At 63.7% G+C, this 11,116-nt stretch overlaps 2 non-coding genes across 2 annotated transcripts; both read right to left on the bottom strand.

Annotated features, from left to right (window-relative positions):
• Positions 1 to 2,344: 2,344 nt before the first annotated feature.
• LOC131871308 (5S ribosomal RNA) lies at positions 2,345 to 2,463 on the bottom strand. Its single transcript, XR_009369566.1, has one exon. It is a non-coding gene; the product is annotated as a 5S ribosomal RNA (ribosomal RNA).
• Positions 2,464 to 8,378: 5,915 nt separating this feature from the next.
• On the bottom strand, positions 8,379 to 8,497 carry LOC131871307 (5S ribosomal RNA). The gene has a single exon (XR_009369565.1). It is a non-coding gene; the product is annotated as a 5S ribosomal RNA (ribosomal RNA).
• Between the last annotated feature and the right edge of the window lie 2,619 nt (positions 8,498 to 11,116).

Here is an 11,116-nt window from a genome sequence, read left to right as displayed (position 1 = left end):
CCATGGCGTGCACGAAGTCGGAGCCCGGTTTGCCCCGGGTGCGCACCTCGCGTGCACCTTCGCCGGGGTGGGCACCTCGGCTGGGTTGCGCGCCCTGGTGCGCACCAAGGAGCGCTCCGAAGTGTGCTCCAAGGTGCGGCGTGCACGAAGTCGGAGCCCGGTTTGCCCCGGGTGCGCACCTTCGCCGCGGTGGGCACCCTGGTGCGCACCATGGCGTGCACGAAGTCGGAGCCCGGTTTGCCCCGGGTGCGCACCTCGCGTGCACCTTCGGCGGGGTTGCGCGCCCTGGTGCGCACCAAGGAGCGCTCCGAAGTGTGCTCCAAGGTGCGGCGTGCACGAAGTCGGAGCCCGGTTTGCCCCGGGTGCGCACCTCGCGTGCACCTTCGGCGGGGTTGCGCGCCCTGGTGGGCACCATGGTGCGCACCAAGGAGCGCTCCGAAGTGTGCTCCAAGGTGCGGCGTGCACAAAGTCGGAGCCCGGTTTGCCCCGGGTGCGCACCTCGCGTGCACCTTCGCCGCGGTGGGCACCATGGCGTGCACGAAGTCGGAGCCCGGTTTGCCCCGGGTGCGCACCTCGCGTGCACCTTCGCCGGGGTGGGCACCTCGGCTGGGTTGCGCGCCCTGGTGCGCACCAAGGAGCGCTCCGAAGTGTGCTCCAAGGTGCGGCGTGCACGAAGTCGGAGCCCGGTTTGCCCCGGGTGCGCACCTCGCGTGCACCTTCGCCGCGGTGGGCACCATGGCGTGCACGAAGTCGGAGCCCGGTTTGCCCCGGGTGCGCACCCCGCGTGCACCTTCGCCGGGGTGGGCACCTCGGCTGGGTTGCGCGCCCTGGTGCGCACCAAGGAGCGCTCCGAAGTGTGCTCCAAGGTGCGGCGTGCACGAAGTCGGAGCCCGGTTTGCCCCGGGTGCGCACCTCGCGTGCACCTTCGCCGCGGTGGGCACCTTGGCTGGGTTGGGCACCATTGAGCGCTCCGAAGTGTGCTCCAAGGTGCGCACCATGGCCCTCCAAGGTGCGCAGCATGGCGTGCACGAAGTCGGAGCCCGGTTTGCCCCGGGTGCGCACCTCGCGTGCACCTTCGCCAGGGTGGGCACCTCGGTGCGCACACCTTCTCAATGTTTTCTTGCCTTTTCTGGAAATTGGTGAAGGCAGCGCATCAAAGGTGCGCACCTCGGTGTGCTCCGAGGTGCGAACCCGAGAGCGCTCCGAGGTGCCCACGAAGTCGAAAGTCGGGTTAATTGCATTGTTTTCCCCGGGTGCGCTCCGAGGTGCGCAACATCGGTGCGCACCAAGGAGGGCTCCGAAGTGTGCTCCAAGGTGCGCACGATTCGGAGCTCGGTTTGCCCGGGGTGCGCACACCTTGGCTGGGTTGCGCACCCTTTGTGCGCTCCAAGGTGCGCACGAAGTCGGAGCTCGGTTTGCCCCGGGTGCGCACCTTCGCCAGGGTGCGCACCTTGATGCGCACGCCTTGGCTGGGCTGCGCACCTTGGTGGGCGCCATGGTGCGCACCTTTCGTGCGCTCCAAGGTGCGCACGAAGTCGGAGCTCGGTTTGCCCCGGGTGCGCACCTTGGTGGGCGCCATGGTGCACTCCGAGGTGCCCAAGATTGGTGCGCACCAAGGAGCGCTCCGAAGTGCGCTCCAAGGTGCGCAGGTGCGCGCGAAGTCGAAAGTTGGGTTAATTGTCCGGTTTGCCTCGGGTGCGCACCTTGCGTGCACCTTCGCCAGGGTGGGCGCCTTGGTGCGCACACCTTGGCTGGGCTGCGCACCCGGGCGCGCACACCTTGGCACCCGCGTTTCCTTCATTTTAAATTTTTTTTTTTTACAATCTCTCAAGTGGGAAATTCTATAATCTCAACTTTTTTTGCCTTTTCAGGAAACTTTTGAATGGAGCGCATCATTGGTGCGCTCCGAAGTGTGCTCCAAGGTGCGCACCTCTGGTGTGCTCCAAAGCTCTCTCCAGCTGCGTGCACCTGCCCCGGCCGCGCACCCGGCCCCGCCCAGCTTCGCTCACCTGTCCCGGGCGTCTGGTGCGGAACCTTAGAGTAAGAAACATCACCGTGCACCTTGGCCAACGTGCGCGACTCGACCGAGCGCGCACTGGCCGAGGTGCACACCGATTTCACCTGGGTGCGCGCGCAGCACCTCGGGCGCACCGGGGTGCGCGCACAACGCCCGGGTTGCACCGTGGCCTGTGTGCTCGGGGCGCCTCGGGTGCGCGCTCGGTGTCGCCCCCGCGCGCGCGGTAGTGCGGGCAGCGCACCCCGGCCCGGCCCGGCCCCGACGAGAACGCAAACGGGCAAAAGGTTTATTCAAATAGCATTGCGACGCCCGGCGAAAAACTAAGAAAGGGTGCAACACCGGGACTTCCCGGGAGGTCACCCATCCCAGTACTACTCCGGCCCAAGCGCGCTTAACTGCGGAGTTCTGATGGGATCCGGTGCACTAACGCTGGTATGATCGCACCCGTTATGAGCTTGTCGCAGTGTGTACTTAGCAAACCGCGACCCACGTGCGAATCCACCCCGGCCACCCACCCCCGTCGAGGTGCACACCCTCCCTCGCGAAGTGCGCCCCGTTCGCCAAGTGTGAGCCCTGCCCGGGTGCGCGCACCTTGCTAGGGCATCGGGTGTGCACCCGGCCCGGCCTACGTGCGTGCACCTGGACGGGGCGTCGTGTGCGTGCAGTGTCCCGTCTGCAACGCGGTGCCCACACACCACCTCGGGCGCAACGACCTGCGCTCACATGTGGGCCGAGTGCACCTTGGTGCATGTTCGGGGCGCCTCGGGTGCACGCTCGATCTTGCCCCGGTGCACCAAGGCGCTCGGTTTGCCCCGGGTGCGCACTTGGTGCAAGGTGGGCACCCAAAATAGGGATCAAGCACCAAAACACAAGTTTCGGGATGCAAAATGGGACCCAAGGACCACAAATGCGTTCCAAGACCCATGATGGGTCCACGAGAACAAAAATGTGTTCCGAGACTTAATAAACAAATATTGGGTTTTAGGAGAAGAAACATGCTCTGATGCCCAAAACGAGAATCGACCCCGAAAAGGCCACAGGCCAAAAGTGGGATGCGAGACAAAAAAAAATGGGACCCGAGGACCAAAATTGGGTTCCCAGGTCGAAGACAGGGCAACCGGACAAGAAACGACCTCTAAGGCTCGAAATGAGTCCCGACGACTAAAACTTGACAAGAAGCACCCATCAGGCACCCAACTCGACACCCATGGGATGCCGACCCACCCGGGCTTCCACCTAGCACACCTTGGCACCCACCCACCCTCGCACCCAACCTCGCACCCAACTTAGCACCTTTGAACCCACATTGGCACTCACCCTGACCCTGGCACCTTGGAACCCACATTGGCACTCACCTTGACCCTGGCACCCACCTTTGCACTCACCTTGGGACCCACCCTGGCTCCCACCTCGGCACCCACCCAGACACCCACCTTGGTTCCTTGGCACCCACCTTGGATCCTTGGCACCCACCCCGACACCCACCTTGGCACGCAACTTGGCTACTTGCCACCCACCTTGGCTCCTTGACGCCCACCCCGACAACCACCCCGTGACCTACCCTGGCTAGGGTTGGTGCACACCCACCCTGGTGCCCACCTTGGCACCCACCCCATGACCCACCTTGGCACGCACCTTAGTACCCACCCCGTTACCCACCCTAGGACCCACCCCGTGACCCACCTTGGCCAGGGTGGGTGCCTTGGTGCGCACAACTTGCCTGGGCTGCACACCAGGGCGGGCTCAAGATGGCACCCGCGTTCCGTTTTTTTCACTATCTTTCAAAACGGAAATTTTAAAATCTCGTTTTTTTTTTTTTTTTGCCTTTTCTGGAAATTAGTGAAGGCAGCGCATCAAAGGTGCGCAATGCTGGTGCGAACCCGGGAGCGCTCCGATGTGTGCTCCAAGGTGCGGCGTGCACGAAGTCCGAGCCCGGCTTGCCCCGGGTGCGCACCTCGCGTGCACCTTCGCCGGGGTGAGCACCTTGGCTGGGTTGCGCGCCCTGGTGCGCACCAAGGAGCGCTCTGAAGTGTGCTCCAAGGTGCGGCGTGCACGAAGTCGGAGCTCGGTTTGCCCCGGGTGTGCACCTCGGGTGCGCACCTCGCGTGCACCTTCGCTGCGGTGGGCACCTTGGCTGGGTTGCGCGCCTTGGTGGGCACCATGCAGTGCACGAAGTCGGAGCCCGGTTTGCCCCGGGCGCGCACCTCCGCCAGGGTGGGCACCTTGGTGCGCACAACTTGCCTGGGCTGCGCACCAGGAAGGGCTCAAGATGGCACCCGCGTTCCGTTTTTTTCACTATCTTTCAGAACGGAAATTTTAAAATATCGTTTTTTTTTGCCTTTTCTGGAAATTAGTGAAGGCAGCGCATCAAAGGTGCGCAACGCTGGTGCGAACCTGGGAGCGCTCCGATGTGTGCTCCAAGGTGCGGCGTGCACGAAGTCGGAGCCCGGTTTGCCCCGGGTGCGCCCTGGTGGGCACCATGGTGCGCACCAAGGAGCGCTCCGAAGTGTGCTCCAAGGTGCGGCCTGCACGAAGTCGGAGCCCGGTTTGCCCCGGGCGTGCACCGCGGGTGGGCACCTTGGTGCGCATGCCTTGCCTGGGCTGCGCACCAGGGCGGGCTCAAGATGGCACCCGCGTTCCGTTTTTTTCACTATCTTTCAAAACGGAAATTTTAAAATCTCATTTTTTTTTGCCTTTTCTGGAAATTAGTGAAGGCAGCGCATCAAAGGTGCGCACCTCGCTGCCCACCACGGTGCGCAACGCCGGTGGGCACCCGGGAGTGCTTCGAAGTGTGCTCCAAGGTGCTGCGTGCACGTTGTCGGAGCCCGGTTTGCCCCGGGTGCGCACCTCGCGTGCACCTTCGTCGGGGTGGGCACCTTGGCTGGGTTTGCCCCGGCTGCGCTCCGAAGCGGGGTTATTGGAGCGCCGCCTCTTTTTTTGTCGGAGCGTTTGGTGGGGTTTCTCGCATTGGCTCTTCCCAGGCCCGGTTGCCACCCTGGCGCGCACGAAGTCGGAAGTAGGGTTAATTGCCCGGGTGCGCACCTTTGCCAGGGTGGGCACCTTACCTGGGCTGTGCACCAGGGCGGGCTCAAGATGGCACCCGCGTTCCGTTTTTTTCACTATCTTTCAAAACGGAAATTTTAAAATCTCCTCTTTTTTTTGCCTTTTCTGGAAATTAGTGAAGGCAGCGCATCAAAGGTGCGCACCTCGCTGCCCACCTTGGTGTGCTCTGAGGTGCGCACCCGGGAGCGCTACGAAGTGTGCTCCAAGGTGCGGCGTGCACGTTGTCGGAGCCCGGTTTGCCCCGGGTGCGCACCTCGCCTGCACCTTGGCCGGGGTGGGCACCCTGGCTGGGTTTGCCCAGGGTGCGCTCCGAAGCGGGGTTACTGGAGCGCCCCCTCTTTTTTTGTCAGAGCGTTTGGTGGGGTTTCTCGCATTGGCTCTTCCCAGGCCCGGTTGTTGGGTGCGCTCCCACCCTGGCGCGCGCGAAGTTGGAAGTTGGGTTAATTGCCCGGGCGCGCACCTTCGCCAGGGTGGGCACCTTGGTGCGCACACCTTGGCTGGGCTGCGCACCAGGGCGGGCTCAAGATGGCACCAGCATTCCCTTTTTCTCACTATCTTTCAAAACGGAAATTTTAAAATCTCGTTTTTTTTTGCCTTTTATGGAAATTAGTGAAGGCATCGCATCAAAGGTGCGCACCTCGCTGCCCACCTTGGTGTGCTCCGAGGTGCCCACCACGGTGCGCTCCGAGGTGCCCACCACGGTGCGCAACGCCGGTGCGAACCCGGGAGCGCCCCGATGTGTGCTCCAAGGTGCGGCGTGCACGAAGCCGGACCCCGGTTTGCCCCGGGTGCGCACCTCGCGTGCACCTTGGTGCGCACACCTTGGCTGGGTTGCGCGGCCTGGTGGGCACCATGGTGCGCACCAAGGAGCGCTCCAAAGTGTGCTCCAAGGTGCGGCGTGCACGAAGTCCTAGCCCGGTTTGCCCCGGGTGCGCACCTTCGCCGCGGTGGGCACCATGGCGTGCACGAAGTCGGAGCCCGGTTTGCCCCGGGTGCGCACCTCGCGTGCACCTTCGCCGGGGTGGGCACCTCGGCTGGGTTGCGCGCCCTGGTGCGCACCAAGGAGCGCTCCGAAGTGTGCTCCAAGGTGCGGCGTGCACGAAGTCGGAGCCCGGTTTGCCCCGGGTGCGCACCTTCGCCGCGGTGGGCACCCTGGTGCGCACCATGGCGTGCACGAAGTCGGAGCCCGGTTTGCCCCGGGTGCGCACCTCGCGTGCACCTTCGGCGGGGTTGCGCGCCCTGGTGCGCACCAAGGAGCGCTCCGAAGTGTGCTCCAAGGTGCGGCGTGCACGAAGTCGGAGCCCGGTTTGCCCCGGGTGCGCACCTCGCGTGCACCTTCGGCGGGGTTGCGCGCCCTGGTGGGCACCATGGTGCGCACCAAGGAGCGCTCCGAAGTGTGCTCCAAGGTGCGGCGTGCACGAAGTCGGAGCCCGGTTTGCCCCGGGTGCGCACCTCGCGTGCACCTTCGCCGCGGTGGGCACCATGGCGTGCACGAAGTCGGAGCCCGGTTTGCCCCGGGTGCGCACCTCGCGTGCACCTTCGCCGGGGTGGGCACCTCGGCTGGGTTGCGCGCCCTGGTGCGCACCAAGGAGCGCTCCGAAGTGTGCTCCAAGGTGCGGCGTGCACGAAGTCGGAGCCCGGTTTGCCCCGGGTGCGCACCTCGCGTGCACCTTCGCCGCGGTGGGCACCATGGCGTGCACGAAGTCGGAGCCCGGTTTGCCCCGGGTGCGCACCCCGCGTGCACCTTCGCCGGGGTGGGCACCTCGGCTGGGTTGCGCGCCCTGGTGCGCACCAAGGAGCGCTCCGAAGTGTGCTCCAAGGTGCGGCGTGCACGAAGTCGGAGCCCGGTTTGCCCCGGGTGCGCACCTCGCGTGCACCTTCGCCGCGGTGGGCACCTTGGCTGGGTTGGGCACCATTGAGCGCTCCGAAGTGTGCTCCAAGGTGCGCACCATGGCCCTCCAAGGTGCGCAGCATGGCGTGCACGAAGTCGGAGCCCGGTTTGCCCCGGGTGCGCACCTCGCGTGCACCTTCGCCAGGGTGGGCACCTCGGTGCGCACACCTTCTCAATGTTTTCTTGCCTTTTCTGGAAATTGGTGAAGGCAGCGCATCAAAGGTGCGCACCTCGGTGTGCTCCGAGGTGCGAACCCGAGAGCGCTCCGAGGTGCCCACGAAGTCGAAAGTCGGGTTAATTGCATTGTTTTCCCCGGGTGCGCTCCGAGGTGCGCAACATCGGTGCGCACCAAGGAGGGCTCCGAAGTGTGCTCCAAGGTGCGCACGATTCGGAGCTCGGTTTGCCCGGGGTGCGCACACCTTGGCTGGGTTGCGCACCCTTTGTGCGCTCCAAGGTGCGCACGAAGTCGGAGCTCGGTTTGCCCCGGGTGCGCACCTTCGCCAGGGTGCGCACCTTGATGCGCACGCCTTGGCTGGGCTGCGCACCTTGGTGGGCGCCATGGTGCGCACCTTTCGTGCGCTCCAAGGTGCGCACGAAGTCGGAGCTCGGTTTGCCCCGGGTGCGCACCTTGGTGGGCGCCATGGTGCACTCCGAGGTGCCCAAGATTGGTGCGCACCAAGGAGCGCTCCGAAGTGCGCTCCAAGGTGCGCAGGTGCGCGCGAAGTCGAAAGTTGGGTTAATTGTCCGGTTTGCCTCGGGTGCGCACCTTGCGTGCACCTTCGCCAGGGTGGGCGCCTTGGTGCGCACACCTTGGCTGGGCTGCGCACCCGGGCGCGCACACCTTGGCACCCGCGTTTCCTTCATTTTAAATTTTTTTTTTTTACAATCTCTCAAGTGGGAAATTCTATAATCTCAACTTTTTTTGCCTTTTCAGGAAACTTTTGAATGGAGCGCATCATTGGTGCGCTCCGAAGTGTGCTCCAAGGTGCGCACCTCTGGTGTGCTCCAAAGCTCTCTCCAGCTGCGTGCACCTGCCCCGGCCGCGCACCCGGCCCCGCCCAGCTTCGCTCACCTGTCCCGGGCGTCTGGTGCGGAACATTAGATTAAGAAACATCACCGTGCACCTTGGCCAACGTGCGCGACTCGACCGAGCGCGCACTGGCCGAGGTGCACACCGATTTCACCTGGGTGCGCGCGCAGCACCTCGGGCGCACCGGGGTGCGCGCACAACGCCCGGGTTGCACCGTGGCCTGTGTGCTCGGGGCGCCTCGGGTGCGCGCTCGGTGTCGCCCCCGCGCGCGCGGTAGTGCGGGCAGCGCACCCCGGCCCGGCCCGGCCCCGACGAGAACGCAAACGGGCAAAAGGTTTATTCAAATAGCATTGCGACGCCCGGCGAAAAACTAAGAAAGGGTGCAACACCGGGACTTCCCGGGAGGTCACCCATCCCAGTACTACTCCGGCCCAAGCGCGCTTAACTGCGGAGTTCTGATGGGATCCGGTGCACTAACGCTGGTATGATCGCACCCGTTATGAGCTTGTCGCAGTGTGTACTTAGCAAACCGCGACCCACGTGCGAATCCACCCCGGCCACCCACCCCCGTCGAGGTGCACACCCTCCCTCGCGAAGTGCGCCCCGTTCGCCAAGTGTGAGCCCTGCCCGGGTGCGCGCACCTTGCTAGGGCGTCGGGTGTGCACCCGGCCCGGCCTACGTGCGTGCACCTGGACGGGGCGTCGTGTGCGTGCAGTGTCCCGTCTGCAACGCGGTGCCCACACACCACCTCGGGCGCAACGACCTGCGCTCACATGTGGGCCGAGTGCACCTTGGTGCATGTTCGGGGCGCCTCGGGTGCACGCTCGATCTTGCCCCGGTGCACCAAGGCGCTCGGTTTGCCCCGGGTGCGCACTTGGTGCAAGGTGGGCACCCAAAATAGGGATCAAGCACCAAAACACAAGTTTCGGGATGCAAAATGGGACCCAAGGACCACAAATGCGTTCCAAGACCCATGATGGGTCCACGAGAACAAAAATGTGTTCCGAGACTTAATAAACAAATATTGGGTTTTAGGAGAAGAAACATGCTCTGATGCCCAAAACGAGAATCGACCCCGAAAAGGCCACAGGCCAAAAGTGGGATGCGAGACAAAAAAAAATGGGACCCGAGGACCAAAATTGGGTTCCCAGGTCGAAGACAGGGCAACCGGACAAGAAACGACCTCTAAGGCTCGAAATGAGTCCCGACGACTAAAACTTGACAAGAAGCACCCATCAGGCACCCAACTCGACACCCATGGGATGCCGACCCACCCGGGCTTCCACCTAGCACACCTTGGCACCCACCCACCCTCGCACCCAACCTCGCACCCAACTTAGCACCTTTGAACCCACATTGGCACTCACCCTGACCCTGGCACCTTGGAACCCACATTGGCACTCACCTTGACCCTGGCACCCACCTTTGCACTCACCTTGGGACCCACCCTGGCTCCCACCTCGGCACCCACCCAGACACCCACCTTGGTTCCTTGGCACCCACCTTGGATCCTTGGCACCCACCCCGACACCCACCTTGGCACGCAACTTGGCTACTTGCCACCCACCTTGGCTCCTTGACGCCCACCCCGACAACCACCCCGTGACCTACCCTGGCTAGGGTTGGTGCACACCCACCCTGGTGCCCACCTTGGCACCCACCCCATGACCCACCTTGGCACGCACCTTAGTACCCACCCCGTTACCCACCCTAGGACCCACCCCGTGACCCACCTTGGCCAGGGTGGGTGCCTTGGTGCGCACAACTTGCCTGGGCTGCACACCAGGGCGGGCTCAAGATGGCACCCGCGTTCCGTTTTTTTCACTATCTTTCAAAACGGAAATTTTAAAATCTCGTTTTTTTTTTTTTTTTGCCTTTTCTGGAAATTAGTGAAGGCAGCGCATCAAAGGTGCGCAATGCTGGTGCGAACCCGGGAGCGCTCCGATGTGTGCTCCAAGGTGCGGCGTGCACGAAGTCCGAGCCCGGCTTGCCCCGGGTGCGCACCTCGCGTGCACCTTCGCCGGGGTGAGCACCTTGGCTGGGTTGCGCGCCCTGGTGCGCACCAAGGAGCGCTCTGAAGTGTGCTCCAAGGTGCGGCGTGCACGAAGTCGGAGCTCGGTTTGCCCCGGGTGTGCACCTCGGGTGCGCACCTCGCGTGCACCTTCGCTGCGGTGGGCACCTTGGCTGGGTTGCGCGCCTTGGTGGGCACCATGCAGTGCACGAAGTCGGAGCCCGGTTTGCCCCGGGCGCGCACCTCCGCCAGGGTGGGCACCTTGGTGCGCACAACTTGCCTGGGCTGCGCACCAGGAAGGGCTCAAGATGGCACCCGCGTTCCGTTTTTTTCACTATCTTTCAGAACGGAAATTTTAAAATATCGTTTTTTTTTGCCTTTTCTGGAAATTAGTGAAGGCAGCGCATCAAAGGTGCGCAACGCTGGTGCGAACCTGGGAGCGCTCCGATGTGTGCTCCAAGGTGCGGCGTGCACGAAGTCGGAGCCCGGTTTGCCCCGGGTGCGCCCTGGTGGGCACCATGGTGCGCACCAAGGAGCGCTCCGAAGTGTGCTCCAAGGTGCGGCCTGCACGAAGTCGGAGCCCGGTTTGCCCCGGGTGTGCACCGCGGGTGGGCACCTTGGTGCGCATGCCTTGCCTGGGCTGCGCACCAGGGCGGGCTCAAGATGGCACCCGCGTTCCGTTTTTTTCACTATCTTTCAAAACGGAAATTTTAAAATCTCATTTTTTTTTGCCTTTTCTGGAAATTAGTGAAGGCAGCGCATCAAAGGTGCGCACCTCGCTGCCCACCACGGTGCGCAACGCCGGTGGGCACCCGGGAGTGCTTCGAAGTGTGCTCCAAGGTGCTGCGTGCACGTTGTCGGAGCCCGGTTTGCCCCGGGTGCGCACCTCGCGTGCACCTTCGTCGGGGTGGGCACCTTGGCTGGGTTTGCCCCGGCTGCGCTCCGAAGCGGGGTTATTGGAGCGCCGCCTCTTTTTTTGTCGGAGCGTTTGGTGGGGTTTCTCGCATTGGCTCTTCCCAGGCCCGGTTGCCACCCTGGCGCGCACGAAGTCGGAAGTAGGGTTAATTGCCCGGGTGCGCACCTTTGCCAGGGTGGGCACCTTAC

Source organism: Cryptomeria japonica, unplaced genomic scaffold (assembly GCF_030272615.1).
Source record: "Cryptomeria japonica unplaced genomic scaffold, Sugi_1.0 HiC_scaffold_391, whole genome shotgun sequence".
Classification (NCBI taxonomy): domain Eukaryota; kingdom Viridiplantae; phylum Streptophyta; class Pinopsida; order Cupressales; family Cupressaceae; genus Cryptomeria; species Cryptomeria japonica.
This window is presented reverse-complemented; position numbering and strand designations above follow the sequence as displayed.